Source organism: Somniosus microcephalus, chromosome 5, assembly GCF_052327205.1.
Source record: "Somniosus microcephalus isolate GS21.2 chromosome 5, FLI_Smic_1.0, whole genome shotgun sequence".
NCBI lineage: Eukaryota > Metazoa > Chordata > Chondrichthyes > Squaliformes > Somniosidae > Somniosus > Somniosus microcephalus.
Genome location: NC_140991.1, coordinates 128,024,795 through 128,048,180, shown reverse-complemented (window position 1 = coordinate 128,048,180; position 23,386 = coordinate 128,024,795). Strand labels below are relative to the sequence as shown.

The 23,386-nt window shown below is 52.2% G+C and overlaps 1 protein-coding gene across 4 annotated transcripts in view; it reads right to left on the bottom strand.

The window, feature by feature from the left end:
- The window catches only part of invs (inversin), a 425,788-nt gene that overhangs the window by 31,766 nt on the left and 370,636 nt on the right, over positions 1–23,386 (bottom strand). The gene's annotated exons all lie outside the window — the stretch shown is intronic.

Here is a 23,386-nt window from a genome sequence, read left to right as displayed (position 1 = left end):
CTCCTCATATGTCCATCCCCTCATCCCCGGGATTAACCGAGTGAACCTTCTTTGTACTGACTCAAGAGCAAGTATGTCCTTTCTTAAGTATGGACACCAAAACTGTATGCAGTATTCCAGGTGCGGTCTCACCAATACCTTGTACAACTGAAGCAATACCTCCCTATTTTTATATTCTATCCCCCTAGCAATGAAAGCCAACATTCCATTGGCCTTCTTAATCATTTGCTGCACCTGCATACTAACCTTTTGAGTTTTGTGCACCAGGACCCCCAGATCCCTTTGTACTTCAGTACTTTCCAGTTTCTTGCCATTAAGATAATAACTTGCTCTACGATTTTTCCTGCCAAAGTGCATAACCTCACACTTTCCAGTATTGTATTCCATCTGCCAAATCTCTGCCCACTTACTTTAGCCTGTCTATGTCCCCTTGAAGGTTTTTTATGTCCTCCTCACTCACTACTTTCCCTCCCATCTTAGTATCATCTGCAAACTTTGATATGTTACACTCGGTCCCCTCCTCCAAATCGTTAATATAGATTGTAAAGAGTTGGGGACCCAGCACTGACCCCTGCGGAACACCACTAGTTACTGATTGCCAGTCTGAGAATGAACCACTTATCCCAACTCTCTGCCTTCTGTTAGATAGCCAATCCTCTATCCATGCCAGAATATTACCCCCAATCCCGTGATTTTTTATCTTAAGCAATAATCTTTTGTGTGGCACCTTGTCAAATGCCTTTTGGAAGTCTAAATACACTACGTCCACTGGTTCCCCTTTATCCACCCTATATGTTACTTCCTCAAAGAACTCCAGCAAATTTGTCAAACATGACTTCCCCCTCATAAAACCATGCTGACTTTCGAACAGGTTCGAACTCACCTGCAGTACTGCATCACCTCACAGGGATCTTTCCCTGAGAAGAAGCTTTTGGAGGTCGAAGTCAGAACAACAGGCGTCAACCGCGGGCAATCGCCCAAGGATCCATCGGAGTTCGGAGAGTTGCAGGAGAGGCTGTGGAGAGCTGCGCTTGGCTCCCCAGTCAAGGTGTTCCAGCAAATCGTGCTGGTAGCAGGTAGTGCGCTGACCCTTCCGGACTGCGGCGGGCTCAAGCTCGATCGAGCGGCTCTGCAAAGGGGCCGTGCAACGTCGTCGGGAGGAAAAGAGAGAGAGGGTGGAGCGCACATGGCGTGGTCGGTGCTCAAGAACCAGGCAGCATAGCGAAAATAAAACAAGGGGAAGGAAAAGTGAGACGCGCCGAAGCTGCAGGTCGCCGCCATTACCCTGCAGAACGCTAGGAGCAGCATGGCAGCAAGGGGAAGAAGGAAAAGCGCGGGAGGCGCCATTTTATTCCATTAGGGAAGAAGGAAAAGCACGGGAGGCGCCATTTTAATCCACTGGTGAAGAAGGAAAAGCGCGGGAGGCGCCATTTTAAATCACCCAAGATGCCAAAAAGTGGCAGTATCACTGCTTTCGACAACGAGGTAGAAGACTGGACCACGTATGTGGAAAGAATTGAAGTGTACTGCAAGGCAAATGAGGTGGCCATTGGAAAGAAGGCGTCGGTATTATTAACTTTGATGGGCGCGAGAACGTACGGCCTATTGCGGAATTTAATTACCCCAGCTAAACCAATGGAGAAAAGTTTTGAAGAGATTGTTAATACCTTACAGGAACACCTAAACCCTACACCGCTGCTGATAGCAGAAAGATTCAAGTTCCATAAAAGAAACCAGCACAAAGATGAGAGCAATGCTGACTATCTTACGGAACTACGCAAGTTATCGAAGCACTGCCAGTTCAGAGCAGGACTGGCAGACACCTTACGGGATGAGTTTGTCTGCGGGCTCCAGAGTGAAGGAACCCAGAAACGACTACTTTCGGAAAAGGACCCGACGCTAGAACAGGCTTTCAGCGTGGCAGTATCCTATGAAGCAGCAGCACGGGGAGCTGCGGAAATACAACAGAAACCACAAGAATACAGCGCTAACGAAATGGCGTATGGAGCAGAAAAGTGCTATCGCTGCGGCAGAACAACCCATGATCAGAAGGACTGCTGGTTTAAGGACAAAGTATGCAGGCAATGTGGGAAAATGGGACAGATAGCAAGAGTCTGCAGGTCGGGAAAGAAAACCAACACTACAAGAACTACTAAGGAAAAGTACAACAAAATAAAGAAATTGACAGACAGTAGTTCGGAAGATCAGGAGAGTGATAAGGACTCCGGGAGCAGGAGACTAAGTTGTCTAAAGTTACACAACGTGATCGCAAAGCAGGATCACCGAACCATTTGGGTCACCCTCATGATAGCAGGGTCCCCAGTAAAGATGGAATTGGACACAGGATCAGCCCTAACTGTCATGAATCGACGAGACTATGAATGGGTATTCCCACACATACCCTTGAAGGACACGTCCATTGTATTGAAGACATACACGGGGCAAAAAGTCTACTCCAGAGGAAAAATAAGGGTGCCAGTTGAATACAACGGCAAGGAAACACAGAAACTGTATCTATATATACTACCAGATGGAGGACCACCATTATTGGGACGTGAATGGATCCGAAAAATACAATTGGATTGGCATTCCATTCAGGCGCTAACTGTGACTGATAAAAAGGATGATGACGTCACACCTGGACGACTGTCAAAGATTCTAACTGACGTGAAAGAGGTGTTCCAACAAGGGCTTGGGACTCTAAAAGGAGTAACGGCAACGATAAAAATCGAAGATAACGCAAACCCCAAATTTTTTAAGACCAGACCGGTACCTTACGCAATCCGCCCAGCCGTTGAAGCAGAGCTGGAGAGTCTGGAGCGTTCGGGTGTGCTGTCCAAGGTGGACTGGAGCGAGTGGGCCACACCCATTGTTCCTGCAATGAAGAAATCATTGAGCAGCACGCCTGGGGAACCGAAGAAGGTTCGCATCTGTGGGGACTTCAAGGTAACTGTGAACCCAGTCCTGCACACAGTACAATATCCACTTCCACGGATAGAAGATATTTTCGCCTCACTATCTGGAGGGAAACGCTTTACAAAGATTGATCTGGCCCAAGCGTATCTACAAATGGAGGTGGAAGAAACATCTAGGAAATACCTCACGATAAACACTCACAAAGGCCTTTACCAGTACAATCGACTGGTATTCGGGGTAGCATCAGCCCCGGCTATTTGGCAGAGGGCGATGGAACAAGTCCTGCAAGGGATCCCGGGGATCCAGTGTTATTTGGACGACATCCTGGTTACGGGCGAAAATGACAGTAAACACCTTGCCAACCTGGAGCACGTGCTGACGAGATTACAGGAATATGGGCTACGAGCCAACCGCGAGTTCTTCAGGAGACAAATCTCGTATTGTGGCCACATGATTGATGAGGAAGGGTTGCATAAGTCGCCGGACAAGATTGAGGCTGTAGTCAAGGCTCCAGCACCGGAAAATGTGTCGCAACTGAGGTCGTTCCTCGGGTTGGTGAACTACTACCATAAGTTCTTGCCGAATTTATCTACAATTCTGCACCCACTGAACGCCCTACTGCAAACTGGAGTGACATGGAAATGGAGTGATGAGTGTAAGCGTGCCTTTCAGAAATGTAAATGCCTAATCACTTCAAAAGAAGTATTGGCCCACTACAATCCAACACTACCGATTCGGTTAGCATGTGATGCGTCTCCCTATGGCATCAGAGTGGTGCTGTCACACAAATTCCTTGATGGTTCAGAGGGGCCAATAGCCTTTGCGTCACGCTCGCTAACCTCAGCCGAGCGTAACTACGCCCAGATTGACAGGGAGGCCCTCAGCCTGGTGTGGGGGGTGAAGAAGTTCAATCACTATCTGCACGGGCAGAAATTCACCCTACTGACTGATCATCAGCCCCTGGTCTCCATTTTTAACCCAAAGAAGGGCGTTCCGGTGATGACGGCGCAACGGCTGCAAAGATGGTCACTTTTTCTAGGGGCACATCAGTACGACATAGAGTACAAGGGTACGAAACAGCATGGAAACGCTGATGGGCTGTCGCGCCTACCCTTGCCTACGGTAGAGGAAGCACCTGCAGTGGACCCTGTTGAGATATTCCATGCGACCATAGTCGAATGTCTACCTGTTACAAACTCAAGTATAGAGAAGGAAACCCGAAATGACCCGACACTCTCTCGGGTCTATGGTTTGACGGTGAAGGGATGGCCAGCACATGGCGACTCACTGTTGCCATCATTCTCGCCAAGGAGAGAACAGCTGTCAGTGTGCCAGGGGACCTTGATGTGTGGATCCCGAGTGGTAATTCCACCCAAGTTGAGAGATAGAGTGCTCAATGAACTTCATGAGGGTCATCTGGGAGGGGTAAAAATGAAGAGCCTAGCCAGGGCGTTTGTGTGGTGGCCGGGAATCGATAAAGAAATCAAGGATATGACCAAGAGATGCACAGGATACCAGAAGGTCCAAAACGCTCCACCACAGGCCCCGCTACATCCATGGGAGTGGCCCTCATCTCCATGGCAACGGGTACACATTGATTTTGCTGGTCCATTTATGGACTCAATGTTCCTAATCACTGTGGACGCCCATTCGAAATGGCCAGAGGTCATCAAAATGTCCTCCACCACCACGGAGAAAACTATTGCAGTCCTAAGGACCATCTTCGCCAGGAATGGCTTGCCAGAACAGATTTGCTCTGACAATGGGCCACAGTTTGTGTCCGAGGATTTCCGGAGGTTTCTGAGGAATAATGGGGTGAAACATTACACATCTGCCCCATATCATCCAGCCACAAATGGATTGGCTGAGAGGTTTGTTCAGACCTTTAAAAAGGCAATAAAGGCAATGAATAATGACGACATACCACGACAACACAAGGTGAATAATTTCTTGTTTGCTTACCGGAATGCGACACATGCAGTCACCAACCAAGCTCCAGCCATAATTTTCTTCAACCGAAGGCTAAGATGTCACCTGGATTTGCTCAAACCAAACATAAGACGAGATGTTGAGGATAAGCAATTCCAGCACATAAATGAGAAGCCAACCAGGAGCTTCAAGATAGGGCAACCAGTCTTGGCCCGCGACTACCGAACAGAAAAATGGCAGCCAGGAACGATATGCACACAGCAGGGACCACTAATGTACACAGTGGACGTTGGAGAGAGCATCATGAGACGCCATGCTGACCAGATTCTAGAGTCACAGGAACAAGCCAAACCCATACCACGAGCAGGTGCACCTGGTAATCAACCCGAAGTACAGATTGCGTCTACCTCAGAAGCAGTGGTATTGGAAGCTGACGAACCAACCAATGACAATGAGCCAGAATCAACTCCGTCGCAAGAACAGGATACTCGAGAAAGGCGCTATCCAGTCAGGATCAGGAAGCCTCCTCAAAGACTGAACTTATAAATGATTATTTCAGTTGATGTATATAGTACAGAGGAAATTGTAATTGTAATTAGTTATTATTTAGTTGTTAAATGAATGTTATGTACTGTTTATCTAAAAGGGGAGGAATTGTTGTGTATGTACCTTTAAGAGAAGAACTGATTCTATACTGCAGTACCGGCAGTAACCACCCCTGTATATAAAGCCATAGCAGGCTTCTGTACGTCAGTTTTAAGTTACCCTCTGTTCAGCTGCAAGCACGAGCAGAGGGAGCAGCCAGACTTTGGAGAGTGGATTAAAGTGGTGGTCCCCTGACCAGGAAGAGGAGGAGAACGTTGGACCACCACCACCAACTCCACCATCATTACATCAACTGAGGTGCCTGGAGAGAGAGGACAGAGGAGGAGAAGGAGAAAGGAGGCCTACATCAACATCAACCAGGGGAGAGGCCTTTCTATCACTGCCTCCCCAATTTGGCCTCCACTTCAGGAGAGGGAGAGAGGGGAGAGAAACCAACTGCTTGAAAGGAGGGAAGAAAACTTCATCCGGAACATCTACAGGTGGGTGTTATTTGGGGCACTCTCCCAAGACTTTGTATTTTAGGTGGGGGGAGAAAAGAAGAAGCAAGGCCGGATCATCAAGGGGTGTAGTGTGTGTGTGTGTGTGCTCTTGTTAAAAGCTAGGCCACACACACCACTAATTAGCATCCCTTCTATTGCCTGCCCTGGGAGAGCTTGGAGCTGCCCAAGGTGAAGTCCTTAATTTAATTTAATTACATCGTTAAGACCTGTTGCAGGACTAAGCCTGGGCTTCTCCAGCTTTTCCAGGTGAAGACGTCTTCTCCCCCTGCCAGAACACCACCATCACCAAAGACTTTTTCCATCGGAGAGTGCAACCCTGCCTACACCCACCCACCATCCTGAGTGGCAACACTGCCCTTTGCGGCCTCCCTCCTTCCCACCCCCCCACCTCTCTCTCTCTCTCTCTCTCTTTGTCTCTCTCTGCCTGTCTTTCTAAGGCACCTTAGTTTCATCTATTTTATTAATTGCCAATTGAGCAGAGGGGCGAGGGCTCCTCTCCCAATTTAAATCAATAAGGAGAGAGGTGTGTCCTCATTTTAATCAGCTCCCTCTGCTCAATAGAGGACAAAAAAATATATATATACACCGAGGCCATTAACACCTTCAGGCCTGTGACTTGGGGTGAGTGTAGCCCTTAAAAAAAGCACCCCAGAATGGCGACTGCATCTTCGCCGGTGGCGGGGCCAGCCGGGACCTATGCGAGAGTGGTAGCCACAGCCACAGGTGCTCCCACTGTTCCTGCTGCCCCGTCACCTTTTCGATTAATAACGAAAAAGCTTGGGGTGAAGAGCTACACTCACCCCACTATGACCATCGAGGCCTGCGTCAAGGCCATGGCTGGGGTTGTCGGCCCCTCAGCCATCGTCGCGGCCTCGAAAATGTATGGGAAGGCTGTGTTCTTCCTGGGGTCGGAGCGGGCGGTGTCCCTGGCTGTCGCCAAGGGGCTCACCGTGGGCGGGACCTTCCTGCCGGTGGATCCTCTCGAGGCCACCGCGCAGAGGATCATTATTTCCAACGTCCCGCCCTATGTTCCTGGTGAGCTCCTCCTTCCCCATTTGCGACAACTTGGGGAGGTGAGGTCGGGGATCACGCCCATCCCGCTCGGCTTCCGGGAGGCCAGCCTTCGCCACGTCTTCTCCTTCCGGCGCCAGCTGTTTATCCAGCTGGCGCGGGAGGAGGACACTGAAGGGGCATTCGTCGTCCTCCACGAGGGGACCGCCTACCGCGCCTTTTGGACGTCGGACGGTGTGAGGTGCCATGCCTGCAGGGAGGTGGGGCACATCAGGAGGAACTGCCCTGCCTCCAAGGCCGCCGGATCATCTCGTGCGGCCGAGGCTGGCGCCGCCGCCGCCGCCCTTCCCCCCGGATCTGCCCGCGCGTCAAGTACGTCTGATGCGCGGTTGACGTCGGGGGCCGATGCCACCAAGGCCTCCGGCGGGGGGGAGGGAGCGTGTCCGGCCGGAAAGAAGGCGCGGGGAAAAAAGAAGCACCTTAGGGCAGGTCCCCCCGTGGATGGTGAGCCCTTGCCCCTTGAGCCCCTTACACCCGCGCTCCTCGCGGAGTTGATCAGGGCAGATGTGAGCGGGAGGGGCCCCGTGCCCGAGCCTGTGGCCGCAACCGCCGCAGCGGTAATGCCAATACCTGCGGCCGGGCTCGGGCCCGAGGAACCCGACAAACCTGCTCCGCCGGAGGGAGTCGAGGAGGAGGCCTTTGCAGACATGGAGGTCTCCCTCGCTCCCTCCGTGCTAAAAAGAAGGCGCGACCCCCTGGATGAGGAGGAGGACCGGGAGGAGGAAGGTCCCTCCGAGCAGGGGGAGTCGTCGCCCGCCGCGGGTACTGCGCCCCCCCAGCGCTGTCGTCATCACCAGCGATCGGCAGGGGTCGCCTGTCCCTCGGGAGGCTGAGGCAGATGTGTCTGTCCAGCACGTGCCTCCCGGGGATGGGGATGAGACCCTGCCCGTGGGGGGGGTTGCGGAACAACCCGCGGCAGTAATTGAAGTTGACCTTTTATCGGTGTCGTTACCCCTCGCCGGGTCGGGCAGCCTGGGGGCTGGGTCGGGCGATCTCGAGGATAATGAGCTCGCCCAATGCGACCCGGACGTCTCCCAGGGGATGCTCGTCCTGGTAGAGCTTTTAATTCAAAACCCCCCGTCCGCTGGGTCGGAGGTTGGTGGCGGGGAGGAGGATGGCCCCCTGGCTGCGTCTCTGGTGCCGGACGTACTGGAGGAGCTGGAAATTGTTCTCTCCCCGGTTTCTCCGGTCGTTCCGGCGTCTGAGGCGGAGGGGAGCTCTGAACCGCCGCCGTCTTCTGGCCCGGCACCCCTAGAGGAGCCCAGGGAGAAATCCTCTGCCGCCGATCCTGGGGGTGGGATCCGGGCGGAGGCGGGGCTGGCTGGCGCGGCCGAGTCGTTCGCTTCGCACTGCGCGGCGGACGGGTCGGCCGCTGGTGACGACCCCCTGGAGGAGGATGGGGACTCGGTGATGGGCACGGAGGACGATTCGGACTCCAGCGCCGACGTGGCGATGGATGACCTCGTGCCCCTTGCCGAGTCTCCCCTCATTTCCGTAAGGGAACTCCGGGATTTTATGGCCACGTGCCTGGGTCAGCGCAATAAGGTCCGGCTGGCCCTCGACAGGTGGTCGGAGCTGGCGCTGCTCATCGATTCCGTCCGCGCCGCCGTTAAGATCTTGGGCGCGGACGAGGGTGTGAACCCGCTCGAGCTGCGTCGGCTCACAACGTTTCTCACTGGGCTGCTGAGGAAGTGGCGGCGGACCAGCGGCTGCGCTTCCTCGCCCCGTTAGGTGTAGGTAGAGGTTGCACTATGCTTCTGACATGAAGATAACCATAGCCAGCCTCAACATCAACGGCAGCAGGGAGGCGCGCCGCAGATTCAATAACTTCTCGGTCCTTCGGGACGGGAAGTATGCGGTGTGCTTCCTGCAAGAAACCCACACCGTTCCGGGAGACGAAGCCACGTGGCTCCTGGAGTGGCAAGGAGGGGTCAGCATGAGTCACCTCTCCAACAATTCCAGCGGGGTGGCTATCTTGCTGGCCCCGCATTTTCAGCCGGAGGTCTTGGCGGTCAAGGAGCACGTGCCGGGCCGCTTGCTCCATGTCACTGTTCGCCTGGGGGGCGTGCCGCTCCATCTAGTGAACGTGTACGCCCCTCAGACCAGTGCGCAGCAAGGGCGCTTCTTCGAAGAAGTGTCCGCTCTCTTGGGCTCCATCGACGTGGGCGAGTGCGTCATCCTCGGGGGGGATTTTAACTGCACCCTCGAGGCGAGGGACCGTTCGGGTCCCCCGCGAAGCCCGGCGGCGATGGAGAAGTTGAGGGACCTGGTTGGGTCCTTCGACTTGGTGGACGTCTGGCGAAATCTCCACCCCGACTCCAGCGCCTTCACTAGCGTGAGGTCTGGGGGAGGAAGGTCCAGAATCGACCGCCTCTACATTTCCCGGGCGTTCGTCTCCTGCGTTCCGGCAGCTTCCATGCGGCCGGTGCCGTGCACGGACCACCACCTGGTGTGGGCGGAGCTCGCTCCGCTGCGCGTGCGGGGGGGGTCCGTGTACTGGCATTTTAACAACCTGCTGCTGGAGGACGCACGGTTCCGGGATTCGTTTCGTCGATTCTGGGCCGACTGGAGAAGGAAGCAGGGGGGCTTCCCCTCCTTGAGGCTATGGTGGGATGTGGGCAAGGCTCACATCCGTCTCTTCTGTCAGGAGTACGCGAAGGGGTCGACCAAGAGGCGGGAGGCCCGGGTCGGGCGGTTGGAGAAGGAGGTGCTCGACCTGGAGTCCCGTCTCGGTCAGGTCGTCGAGGACCCGGCCCTGCGGAAGGTGTACGAAGAGAAGAAGGGCGCGCTGAAGGACCTGCAGCTCGTCGGGTCCCGAGGCACGTACGTGAGGTCGCGGATCCAGCTCCTGCGGGACCTGGACCGCGGCTCCCCCTTCTTCTACTCGCTGGAAAAAAGACGGGGGGTCTGTAAGCAGCTCTTGGGGCTGCTGGCCGACGACGGATCTCTGGTCTCGGATCCGGAGGGAATCAGCGCGGAGACCCGCGCCTACTACGGGGCTCTGTTCTCTCCGGATCCGTCCAGCGAGGATGCGCGCAGAATTTTGTGGGAGGACCTGCCGAAGGTCAGCCCGGAGGGCGCCGAAAAATTGGACGCTCCGCTAAGCCTGGCGGAGCTGACCGGCGCCCTCCGCCAGCTCTCTAGGGGAAAGTCCCCGGGGCTGGACGGGCTGACCGTGGAGTTCCACAGGGCATTCTGGGACGTCTTGGGGGGCGACTACGTGCGGGTCCTGGGGGAAAGTTTCGCGACCGGGGAGATGCCCCTCTCTTGGCGCAGGGCGGTCATTGTCCTGCTGCCTAAGAAGGGTGATCTCCGCCTCCTTAATAACTGGCGCCCGGTCTCCCTCCTCAGCACGGACTATAAAATCATTGCCAGGGCCATGTCTGCTCGCCTTGGCACCGTGCTGGCCCACATGATCCACCCCGACCAGTCCTACACGGTCCCGGGCCGGACCATCCACGATAACATCCATCTGGTCCGGGACCTGGTCCACCACTCCCAGAGGGCTGGTCTGTCGGTCGCCTTCCTTTCCCTGGATCAGGAGAAGGCGTTCGACAGGGTGGATCACGAGTATCTCTTCGGGACTCTGCACGCATTCGGGTTCGGGACGCATTTCGTCACCCGGATCCGACTTCTGTACGCCGCCGCGGAGTGTCTGATTAAAGTTAACGGGTCCTTGACGGCGCCCCTTTGCTTCAGGAGGGGGGTGCGTCAGGGGTGCCCCATGTCCGGTCAGTTATACGCCGTTTGCGTGGAGCCATTCCTGCGCCTCTTGCGGAAGAGGTTGACGGGACTGGCTCTGCAAGGGTCGGGCGTGGAGGTGGTCCTCTCGGCTTACGCCGATGACGTGCTCCTCACGGTCACGGATCCCGCTGACTTGCAGAGGATGCGGGAATGCCAGCAGATTTACTTGGACGCATCCTCCGCCAAGATCAACTGGGAGAAATGTTCCGGACTCCTGGTGGGTCAGTGGCGGGTGGACTCCCTGCCGGAGGAGTTCAGGCCTTTCGCCTGGAGCACCACGCACCTCCTCTATTTGGGAGTCTACCTTAGCCCTGCCGAGGACGCTTGGCCGGCGAACTGGCAAGAGCTGGAGGCCAAAGTCACCGCTCGCCTAGGACGCTGGACAGGACTGCTCCGAGTGTTGTCCTACAGGGGTCGAGCGCTGGTCATAAACCAGCTGGTGGCCGCCATGTTGTGGTACCGGTTGGTCACTTTGATCCCTCCCCCTGCATTTGTCGCCAAGATGCAGAAGAAGCTCATCGACTTCTTCTGGGACAAAAGGAAGCACTGGGTCTCTGCCGCGGTTCTGTGTCTCCCGCTTAGGGAGGGCGGTCAGGCACTGGTGTGCCTTCGCACCCAGGCTGCGACTTACCGTCTTCAGACGCTGCAGAGATACCTGTACGTCGAGAATCCTCCGAGACGGTGTGCGCTGGCGACGTTTTTCTTCCGCCAGCTGCACGGCCTCAATTACGACACGCAGCTCCTGTTCGCGAAAGTGGGCGGCAGGCGTGCCGGCCTGCAGGAGCTGCCTGTCTTCTACCAGGAACTACTATGGGTTTGGAACTACGTCGCTTCCAGGCGGAGCTCTCCCCCGTCAGGAGCGGCGGCTCTCCTTCGGGAGCCGCTGCTCAGGAATCCGCACCTCCACGAACGCGGTTTCGGGCGGCTGACGGAGGGCAGGACTGTGCCTGGCAAGGTGACCAGAGTCGGGGACCTGCTCGATGGCGGAAGAGCGGGCTGGATGGCGCCGGAGGGGCTGGCGTGGCGCCTGTCCTGGGCCAACGTCCGGCTCGCGGTCGAAGCCATCGAATCGGTGAAAGCGGCACTGGGCCCCAACTCCACTAGGTGTATCGAGGCGGCTCAAGCATGTGGGGCGATCCCGTCCGAGCTTACCCCCGTTCGGACGGAATTCCTCATCCGCGCCAGGCCCCGAAACTCCCCTCGGGAACCGGCGCCTCACAACTTGAGCCGTCTCGAGGAAATACCCTCCGTGCCTTTTCATTCCGCGCGGAGGGGTTTCCTGTACGGGCTGCTCCTGCACACTCTCCACTTTGCCATCTTCGTCTACCGTCCGGACACGCCTTGGCGTGGCGTCTTGCCGACTGGCAGTGGTGGAGGTCCCCAATGGAGGGTTCTCTACGCGGGAGTCCTCCCTTGTTCCATCGGGGACTTGGCCTGGAGGGTGTTGCACGGAGCGGTCCCGTGCAATAAGGTTTTAAGTAGGTTCACGGACTCCCAGGCCGCCTGCATTTTTTGCGGCCTGGAGGAGTCCGTGTTTCACGTTTATAGGGAGTGTGAGAGGTTGCAGCCCCTCTTTCACTACTTGAAGGGGCTGCTCCTCGATTTTTGGTTGCACTTCAGTCCCACGCTCTTGATCTACGGTCACCCGGTGCGGAGGGGAGCGGACAGGTTGGAGGACCTCCTTGTGGGCCTGCTCCTGGGCCTGGCTAAAAGAGCCATCAATTGGTCCAGGCAGCGGGCGGTCGAGGGGGTCGTCCAGCCGGATTGCCTGCCTCTCTTCCGCGGCCATGTTCGCGCCCGGGTGGCCCTGGAGATGGAGCACGCGGTGTCCGCCGGTGCGCTTGAGTATTTCCGCGACCGGTGGACGCCGCGGGGACTGGAGTGCATCATCAACCCGGATAACCAAATTTTAATATGATTTGTTAAGTTTTAGTTGAACTTTTGTTTACAGTCAATTTGTTTTTTTTTTGGCTGTTCAGTAAATACCTGTTATTATTGTTCTCCTGCAGTCCGTGTATTATTTATACTCGGACACTACAGAAGTGATATCTTATGGAGGAATAAGTCCAATAGCTAAGATCAGTTATAAGACAAGAGTTTGTTGTTCATTTTCCAGGTATGTTATTAGAAGTTTATTTAGATATCAAGGCAAGATAGATACTCACAAAGGTAATCTAAAGTAAGAAGGTTCAAAAAGACACACAAACATAACCACCATCTATATTGAAAACACCCTTTTTTCTCAGGAACTGGAGGAAATCCATACCCCCCACACATTTCCTAGTCTGTTCCAGAGTGCAATGACTCTATGAAACAAAAATACAGCACTTTTATAGCACCCTTAACATTGAAAAATGTCTCAAAGCTTCACACAGATACTGTATAATCAAATAAATTAAGCCTGGTCAAAGAGGTGGGTTTTAGGAGACATAGCAATATAGGAATTGCTAGACAAAAAAAGACCAAGATTTATCTAGTTTGCCTTCTACCATCCTGGTAGTGACATAATATAACGATAATGGAGTTGTTGACTAATCATGGCAATCAATCTCGATCTCTATCAATTAGTCTGCAACAGACCCAGGACAGGAACTGAGAGAAACCCAAGTGGTGGAAAGCTTTGCGAGTCCAAAGTCACCCGTTCCTCCCAAGCACACTACATGTCATGTCTCAGATTACTCATAATTTGAGCAGCAGGATCTTAAAGGAGGAAAAGGAAGTGGAGGTTTAGGGAGGGAATTCCTGAGTGGGAGCCTAGGCAGCTGTAGGCACAGTGGCCAATGGTGGGGAGAAGGGAGAAGAGAAGGCACAAGATGTGGGTATGAAAAGAATCAGTTTGGGAGGGGGCGAGCTGGAGCACTTGAGGACATGACAGAGATTGAAAGTGAGCCCAGGGAGGGATTCAAACAGGATGAGAATTTTAAACCTCAGGAATTAAGGATCCAGGAGCTAAAGTAGGTCAGTGAGGTCAGGTGTGATGGGCTTGATGCAAGATATGATATGGGCAGCAGAGTGTCGGATGCTCTGAAGTTTATGGAGGGTGGAGGATGGGCCAGACAGGAGATCATTGCAATAGCAGAAATAAAAACAGAAAACGCTGGAAATACTCAGCAGGTCAGGCAGCATCTGTGGAGAGAGAAACAGAGTTAACATTTCAGGTCAATGACCCTTCGTCAGAACTGGCAGAAGTTAGAGATGTAACAAGTTTTAAGCAAGTACAGAGGCAGGGAAAGCGGGGGAGGGGAGGAAGGAACAAAATGGAAAGTCTGTAATAGGGTGGAAGGCAGGAGTGATTAAATGAGAAAAGGGATGATGGTGTGAGCAAAAGGGAGTGGTAATGGGACAAGTAAAGAAACAAAAGTTGGGTCCAGAGGAGGTGTAATTGGCAACAGCAGAATCATTACCAGCATCTGCTTTCTGAAAAAATGGGAGTGGTGGTTATGATCTGAAATTGTTGAACTCAATGTTGAGTCTGGAAGACTGTAAAGTGCTTAATCGAAAGATGAGGTGCTGTTCCTCAGCTTCCATTGAGCTTCATTAGAACAGTGTAGGAGGCTGAGGACAGAGAGATCAGAGTGGGAGTGGGACGGAGAATTAAAATGGCAAGCAACCGGAAGCTCAGGGTCGCGCTAGCAGACTGAATGGAGGTGTTCAGCAAAGCAATCACCCAATCTGCATTTGGAATAGTAGACTTTGGAGGTAAAAAAAAACAGATTAGCGTTTCAGCAGCAAATGAGTTGAGGAAGAGGAAGAGGCAGGCAATATTACAGAGGTGGAAGTTGGCAGTCTTTGCGATGGAGTGTATACGGGGCCAAAAGCTCCGCTCAAGGTCGAACTGGATGCCGAGGTTATAAATAGTCTGGTTCGACCTGAGACAGTGGCCAGGAAGGGGAATGGAGTCAGTGACAAAGCTATGTAGTTTTTGGTGGAAGTTGGCTTCGCTCTTCTCAATATTTAGTTGGAGGAAATGATGGCTCATCCAAGTCTGATAGCATAGAGGCAGTAGAGAAGTCAAGAAAGATGGTGCAGAGGTAGAGTTGGTGTTATCAGCATACTTGTGGAAGCTAATCCTATGTCTGTGGATGATCTAACCAAGAAGCAGCACAAAAATGAGAAATAAGAGGCCAAAGATGGCTCCTTGGTGGACTCCCGAGGTGATGGCATGGGGACAGGACAAGAGCCACCGCTAGTGATGCATTGGCATGTATACATCCTGGCACCTAACTTAACTCTTTGCCTAAGGATTTTATATTAATGTTTTCTAATCCTGCTCTCCCTATCCATCGCAAATAACCTATCCCACTGGACTGAATTTTTAAAATTTGTTTCTGGGATGTTGGCAAAGCTGTATTTACTGCCCGTCCCTAGTTGCCCTGAGAAGGTGGCAAACAGGTCTTCATGTTGAACTGCTACAGTCCTTGTGGTGATGGTGCTCCTACAATGATGCAAGAATCATAGAATGGTTACAGCACGGAAGGCGGCCATTCGGTTCGTCCCGGCTCACTGCAAGAGCACTTCAGCTAGTCCCACTCCCCCGCCCTTTCCCCGTAGCCCTGCAATTTTTTTCCTTCAGGTACTTATCGAACTCCCTTTTGAAAGCCATGATTGAGTCTGCCTCCACCACCCTTTCAGGCAGTGTATTCCAGATCTTAACCATTTGCTGAGTAAAAAAGTTTTTTCTTATGTCGCCTTTGGTTCATTTGCCAATCACCTTAAATCTGTATTCTCTTGTTCTCAACCCTTCTGCCAATGGGAACAGTTTCTCTCTATCTACTCTGTCCAGACCCCTCATGATTATGAACACCTCTATCAAATCTCCTCTCAATCTTCTCTGCTCTAAGGAGAACAACCATAGCTTCTCCAGTTTATCCACGTAACTGCCTTGCCACCTTCATCGATTTGTGCACATATACCCCTAGGTCTCTCTGTTCATGCACCCACTTTAGGATTGTACCCTTTAGTTCATATTGCCTCTCCTCATTCTTTCTACCAAAATCTATCACTTCGCACTTTTGTGTGTTAAATTTCATCTGCCACGTGTCCGCCCATTCCATCAGCCTGTCTATGTACTCTTGGGGGTCGATTTTAACTCGGGTGTGGGGAATTGTCGGGTTCCCCGAATTTGGTGTTTCCCACACGAATCTAAATAGGCATGTGAGATTGATGCAATTTTAACTCAATTGGCCAATTGATTTCCAACGTGTGGGAACCCTTGGCAAATGAGTGTTTCCAGTCAGAAAGTCGCATAATATGACGTCATTATTGCTGCTGCATTTAGGGTCTGCAACAAGCCTTGCTTCTTCTGCAGGCTGCCAACCTTTTGGCATTTGCTGATACACTGAGCTGGAAGCAGAATGGCAAGAGAAAGACCGAGGTCTGCACCACGTTTTGACGACGTTGCCCTGCAGGCTTTAGTGGAGGGAGCAAGAGCTCACAAGGAGGTGCTCTTCCCTTCATCAGGGAGGAAGATGCCTCCCCAGCAGACAAAGGCTGCGTGGCTGCAAGTCGCAGAGGAGGTCAACTCCTTATCGGCTACCCGCAGAACCTAGATACAGGGCAGGAAGAGATTTCATGACCTTCAGCACACTGGAAAAGTGAGTATGAAGTTCCCATCACTTTCAATCTGATCTCCATTGCCTCTCCTCACCAGCACTTGGCTTTAGCAATCTCTTCCTCCACATCCCACTTGACACTGACATCCATGCACCCTTACCCATTCCCTCTCTCTCTATACTCACATTCACCTAACTATTTGATTATGCAGCCCTCACACTCCCCATCACTCTGATGCTATGAAAACAACTGACAACACACAGGGAGGGCCCTTGGTCTTGCAAGCTCACTCCATCTTTGTCTCCTTCTAAGCATCTATGCTATGGATTCTCTACACTCACTCCTTCATTCTCACTCAAACTCCACTTGTCTCCCTCATTGCAGGAAAAGAGAGCTCACAATAAAAGAGAATGAGCAAGGACAGGAGGAGGGCCACCATCAGTAGCCCACCTCACCCCCTGGGAGGAGGCGGTCCTGGAGATCGTAGGACTGGAGGATGAGGCGCAAGTGGGGGACGGTCAGGCGGGTGCATCACAGCAAGCTGGTGACAGAATAGATTTCCATCTCGCTCATTGACATTGCATGAGTCGCTGATAATGATTCTGAAGCTATAACAGATGGACCTATGATCATCTGCAATATGCAATGTGCATGTAACCTTGACCTCACATCTCTAACTCTTTCCTTTACTCCCCCACAGGACCATCGAGAGCCCCCGTCCCCACTGTCCAGGAGGAAGAGCCTGAGCTTCCAGACTCCGCAGGGGAATCTGCAACCTCTGAGGGCGCAGCGTCAGCAGAATTCAGCGCACCCACTCACACCTCGGTGGGACCTTCGGGACATAGAGTAGTGTTGTCACCTGGTGTATCACAGCTCACAAGTGAGCATCAGCAGATTGTGAAGACAGGGACAGCAGTGGAGAGCGCTAGTCGGAGGGCGCAGGACTCTGCCAGCTCGGCTCAGCTGCATATCGACCCTCTGCCTCTGGGTCTATCCATAAGATCAGCGGGGCTGGAACTCCAGGAGCAGATGCAGGAATCTCTGGCAGGTTTTGTCTCCAGGGTCGATGTGAGTGTGGAGCGAATGGAGGAGTCCATAGCGAACATGAGCAGAGCCTTTGTGGAGTCATTGGCGCATGAACGCATCACCATGGAAAGGATGGCAACCTCCATGGAGGAGATAAGTCACCAGGGTATGGAAAACATGGTGAGTGTTCATAATAGAATGACATCTCTTGAGCAGCGATGGGCATCTATTGAACAGAGAAACCAGACTTTCATGGAAGTCCTTCGGAGTAGGACTGCCAGTGCAGAAACGGGTCCCCATGGCCCCCTGATGTGCAGCAAGGTGCTCTCAAGCCACTTCCAAGCGCTGGCCCCTTCTGGCCTGTGCAGCTTCAGGTGGGTGAGCAGCAGCCTGGCGCTCCTGTTGCTGCTGCTGTTTTTACTGGTTCTGCTGGTGCCACGGCTGGTGTTCGAGCTCATCTAATGCCCAGAAGGGAAGGAAATAAATGGCTCCCATGCTTCTGGTATACGCCTCCGTTGAGGAAGCACTGAGTGAAGGTGGCGAGTGGGGTTTCCCAGGAGGTCACACTGGAGATGTGTGTGAGGCTCCAACCTTCCACACGTGTGGTTAAGCCTGGTAAAAGTTGCCCCAGGCCTGAAACAACAAAGTCCTGCCACCTGCAAATGATGACTGATCAAATCTCTTTAATGGTTGACCTGCAGCTGATAGTCAGCAAGCCAATAGTGCTCACGCCAGGTTTTACAGGCATCATCCCCACCAGGCGTGTTTTACGTGGGAAAAGGGTGAAAAATGCAAGGGCCTGTTGAAATGAGATTATAACGGCCAATTATTGTTGATAAGGGCCTTAAAGACCAGTCCCGCCTGTTGATTCGGGACCATCAGACACACCTGGGTTAAAATGGCTCAGGGTCGGGAACCAGGCAGGGGGGTCCCGACCCCCAGTTTTTGCGATTTTATCCCCCCACACGCCTCAAAGCCCGCCTCACAGCTGGTTCGACCTGACCCCTTGAAGTCTATCACTATCCTTCTCACTGTTCAATATACTTCCAAGATTTGTCTCATCTGCAAATGTTGAAATTGTGCCCTGTACATCCAAGTCATTAATATACATCAAGAAAAGCAGTGGCCCTAGAACCGACCCCTGGGGAACACCACTGTATACCTTCCTCCAGTCTGAAAAACAACCGTTCACCACTACACTCGGTTTCCTGTCACTTAGCCAATTTCGTATCCATGCTGCCACTGTCCCTTTTATTCCATGGGCTTCAACTTTGCTGGCAAGCCTATTATGTGGCACTTTGTCGAAGGCCTTTTGGAAATCCATATACACCACGTCAACCGCATTGCCCTCATCAACCCTCTTTGTTACCTCATCAAAATCTCGATCAAGTTAGTTAAACACGATTTGCCTTTAACAAATCCGTGCTGGCTTTCCTTAATTAATCCATACTTGTCCAAGTGACTGTTAATTTTGTCCCCGATTATTGTTTCTGAAAGCTTCCCCACTACCGAGGTTAAACTGACCAGCCTATAGTTGCTGGGTTTGTCTTTACACCCTTTTTTGAACAAGGGTATAACATTTGCAATTCTCCAGTCCTCTGGCACCATCCCCGTTTATAAGGAGGATTGGAAGATTATGGCCAGTACCTCCGCAATTTCTTCCTTCACTTCCCTCAGCGTCCTAGGATGCATCCCATCCGGTCCTGGTGAATTATCTACTTTAAGTACAGCCAGCCTTTCTAGTACCTCCTCTTTATCAATTTTTATCCCATCCAGTATCTCCTCTACCTCCTCCTTCACTATGTCTATGGCAGCATCTTCTTCCTTGGTGAAGACAGATGCAAAGTACTCATTTAGCACTTCAGCCATACTCTCTGCCTCCATGTGTAGATCTCCTTTTTGGTCCTGAATCGGCCCTACCCCTCCTCTTGCTACCCGTTTACTATTTATATTCCCATAGAAGACTTTTGGATTATCTTTTATGATAGGTGCCATTCTATTCTCATACCCTCTCTTTGCCCCTCTTATTTTCTTTTAGGAAATTGTAGGATTTTGACCCAACGTTGAAGGAACAGTGATTACATACAAGAAATGTGTGTGACTTGGGAATGGAGCTCAAAAGTGATGGTGTTCCTATGCCATTGCTGCTTTTGTCCTTCTTGGTGACAGAGGTCATAGGAAAGTAGATGCTGCCAAAGTAAGATTGCTAAGTTACTGCTGTGCATCCTATAGGGAGTACATATTGCACGGTGGTGTGTGAATAGGGTAGATATTGAGTCCAGTGGAAGAGGCGCCAATCAAACAGATTGCGCTGTTCTGGATCATGTTGAGCTTCTTGAGTGTTGTTACAGCTGCACCCATTCAGGTGAGTGATGAGTATTCCATAAAACTTCTGACTTGATTCTTGCAGATGATGAAGAGGCTTTGAAGGATCAAGAGTTGAGCCTCTAGTCACAGCCTTTTTAAAAATTAGTTCCTGGGATGTGGGCGTCGCTGGCCAGGCCAGCATTTATTGCCCATCCCTAATTGCCCCAGAGAAGTTAGTGGTGAGCCGCTTTCTTGAACTGCTGCAGTCCGTGTGGTGAAGGTACTCCCACAGTGCTGTTAGAGAGGGAGTTCCAGGATCCCAGCGACGATGAAGGAATGGCAATAATATTTCCAAGTCAGTATGGTGCATAACTTGGAGGTGTTCCCATGCGCCTGCTGCCCTTGTCCTTCTAGTGGTAGAGGTCGCAGGTTTGGTAGGTACTGCTGTTGAAGCAGCCTTGGCAAGTTGCTGCAAGTGCATCTTGTAGATGGTACACATTGTAGACACAATGGGGGAAAAATTCAGTTGGTAGCGCCACCCGTTAGCGCCTTAAGAGGGCGCTAAGTGGGGCACAAAGCAACTAGCGCCCGGGCGCGACGATATCTGCGCCTCTCGCGAAATTGACCGGACATTTTGCGGCGGCGCTAAACAATACCGCCACGATCTCCTACGCCGGCAGATCATGACGTCAGTCGAGTGCGCAACGCCCCGTTAGCGCCCCGGACTGGAAATTGAGTGGCGCCCTCTGCCGTACCGCCTGCCGCTAGCAACGACAGGTTGAGGGGAGCGTTCTGCTGTCAGAAAGGGACTAGGGGAGCGCTATTTAAAGGCGACCACTTCCTGCCTTTTTTTGTCGGTGACATTTTTGCACCACACATTCCGAGAAAGAGAGAGAGACTTCTGGAGAGATTCAACGCTGTGTGAAGGAGTTTCGGGTACTGAGCAGCACTTTGCAGGTTCGTTTTGATTTGCCCTTCCTTGTATCGATTTAGAAGAGACTGTGGGGTCTGCACTCTGAGCTGTTCCCCTGGTTCTCCATTGTTCTTTCCAGCAGATTTGATGTACAGGTCTCTCCAGGCCGAGATTCAAGGCTGCAATGAGCAGGATGTGGATGCAAAGCAAGATCAACCCTCCCCTTTAAGATAAAACGCAGGAGAAACTCAGCAGGTCAAGCAGCATCTGTGAAGAGAGAAACAGATTTAACGTTTCAGGCCGATGACCATTCGTCAGAACTCCCCTTTAAGAACTGGATGGTGCCAGTGTGTCTGTGTTACATTGCTGACTGAAATCACATGAGCTTCGCCAGCGCTGTGAGGTAGCGCATCGCTCCTCGGCCTTAGTGCCTTAAGAGGGGTGTGTAGCGCCTGATTTAGCGCTCCAATCACCTCCAGGGGCGATAAAAGCCAAGTTTGCTGTCGGAGGCGATAATTAGCGCCAGGCGCTAAACTTTGCGCACCACCAATAATAGCGCCCCAAACGGGGCGATACTGAATTTCTCCCCCAATGTGCCTGCTGGAGGGAGTGAATGTTTAAGGTGGTGGATGGGATGCCAATTAAGTGGGCTACTTTGTCCTGGATGGTGTAGAGCTTCTTGAGTGCTGTTGGAGCTGCACTCATCCAGACAAGTGGAGAGTATTCCATCACACTCCTGACTTGTGCCTTGTAGTTGGTGGAGAGGCTTTGAGGAGTCAGAAGGTGAGACACTCGCCGCAGAATACCCAGCCTCTGACCTGCTCTTGTTGCCACAGTACTTATTTGGCTGGTCCAGTTAAGTTTCTGGTTAATGGTGAGCCCCCAGGATATTGATGGTGGGGGATCTGGCGATATTATGCCGCTGAATGTCAAGGGGCGGTGGTTAGATTTTCTCTTGTTGGAGATAGTCATTGCCTGGCACTTGTTTGCCGCAAATGTTACTTGCCACTTATCAGTCCAAGCCTGAATGTCGTCCAGGTCTTGCTGCATGTGGGCGTGGACTGCTTCATTATCTGTGGAGTTGCGAATGGAACTGAACACTGTGCAATCATCAGCCAACATCCCCAATTCTGACCTTATGATGGAGGGAAGGTCATTGATGAAGCAACTGAAGATGGTTGGGCCTAGGACACTGCCCTGAGGAACTCCTGCAGCCATGTCCTGGGGCTGAGATGATTGGCCTCCAACCACTACAACCATCTTCCTTTGTGCTAGGTATGACTCCAGTCAGTGGAGCGATTTTCCCCCCAAGTCCCATTGACTTCAATTTTACTAGAGCTCCTTGAAGCCACACTTGGTCAAATGTGACTTGATGTCCAGGGCAGTTACTCTCACCTCACCTCTGGAATTCAGCTCTTTTGTCCATGTTTGGACCAAGGCTGTAATGAGGTCCGGAGCAGAGTGGTCCTGGCGGAACCCAAACTGAGCATCGGTGAGCAGGTTATTGGTGAGTAAGTGCCGCTTGATAACACTGTCGACGACACCTTCCATCACTTTGCTTATGATTGAGAGTAGACTGATTTGGCGGGATTGGATTTGTTCTTTGTGGACAGGACATAGCTGGGCAGTTTTCCACATTGTCGGGGAGGTGCCAGTGTTGTAGCTGTATTGGCACTGCTTAGCTAGAGGTGCGGCTAGTTCTGGAGCACAAGTCTTCAGCACGACAGCCAGGATGTTGTCGGGGCCCATAGCTATTGCTGTATCCAGTGCGCTCAGCTGTTTCTTGATATCACGTGGAGTGAATCGAATTGGCTGAAGACTGGTGGGGACCTCAGGAGGAGGCCGAGATGGATCATCCACTCGGCACTTCTGGCTGAAGAAGCCTTGTCTTTTGCACTCGCGTGTAGGCTCTTCCATCATTGAGGATGGGGATGTTCATGGAGCCTCCTCTTCCCGTTAGTTGTTTAATTGTCCACCTCCATTCACGACTGGATGTGGCAGGACTGCAGAGCTTTGATCTGATCCGTTGGTTGTGGGATTGCTTAGCTCTTTCTATAGCATGCTGCTTCCGCTGTTTAGCATACATGTAGTCCTGTGTTGCAGCTTCCCCAGGTTGGCACCTCATTTTTAGGTACGGCTGGTGCTACTCCTGGCATGCTCTTCTACATGCCTCATTGAACCAGGGTTGGTCCAGCTGGCTTGATAACGGTAGAGTGAGGGATATGCCGGGCCATGAGGTTACAGATTGTGGTGGAATTCAATTCTGCTGCTGCTGATGGCCCACAGCGCCTCATGGACGCCCAATTTTGAGCTGCTAGATCTTTTTTTCTTTTTTCGTTCGTGGGATGTGGGCGTAGCTGGCAAGACCAGCATTTATTACCTATCCCTAGTTGCCCTTGAGAAGGTGGTGATGAGCCACCTTCTTGAACCGCTGCAGTTCGTGTGGTGAAGGTACTCCCACAGCGCTGTTAGGGAGGGAGTTCCAGGATTTTGACCCAGCGACGATGAAGGAACGGCGATATACATCCAAGTCAGGATGGTGTGTGACTTGGAGCGGAACTTGGAGGTGGTGGTGTTCCCATGCACCTGCTGCCCTTGTCTTTCTAATGCTGCCTTGATGTCAAGGGCAGTCACTCTCATCTCACTTCTTTTCTTAATTTATCCCATGGAGGGTGTCCTCAGTGTGAAGATGGGATATCGTCTCCACAAGGACTGTGCGGTGGTCACTGCTACCAATACTGTCATGGGCAGATGCATCTGCGACTGGTAGATTGGTGATTGGTGAGGATGAGGTCAAGTAGGTTTTTCCCTCGTGTTGGTT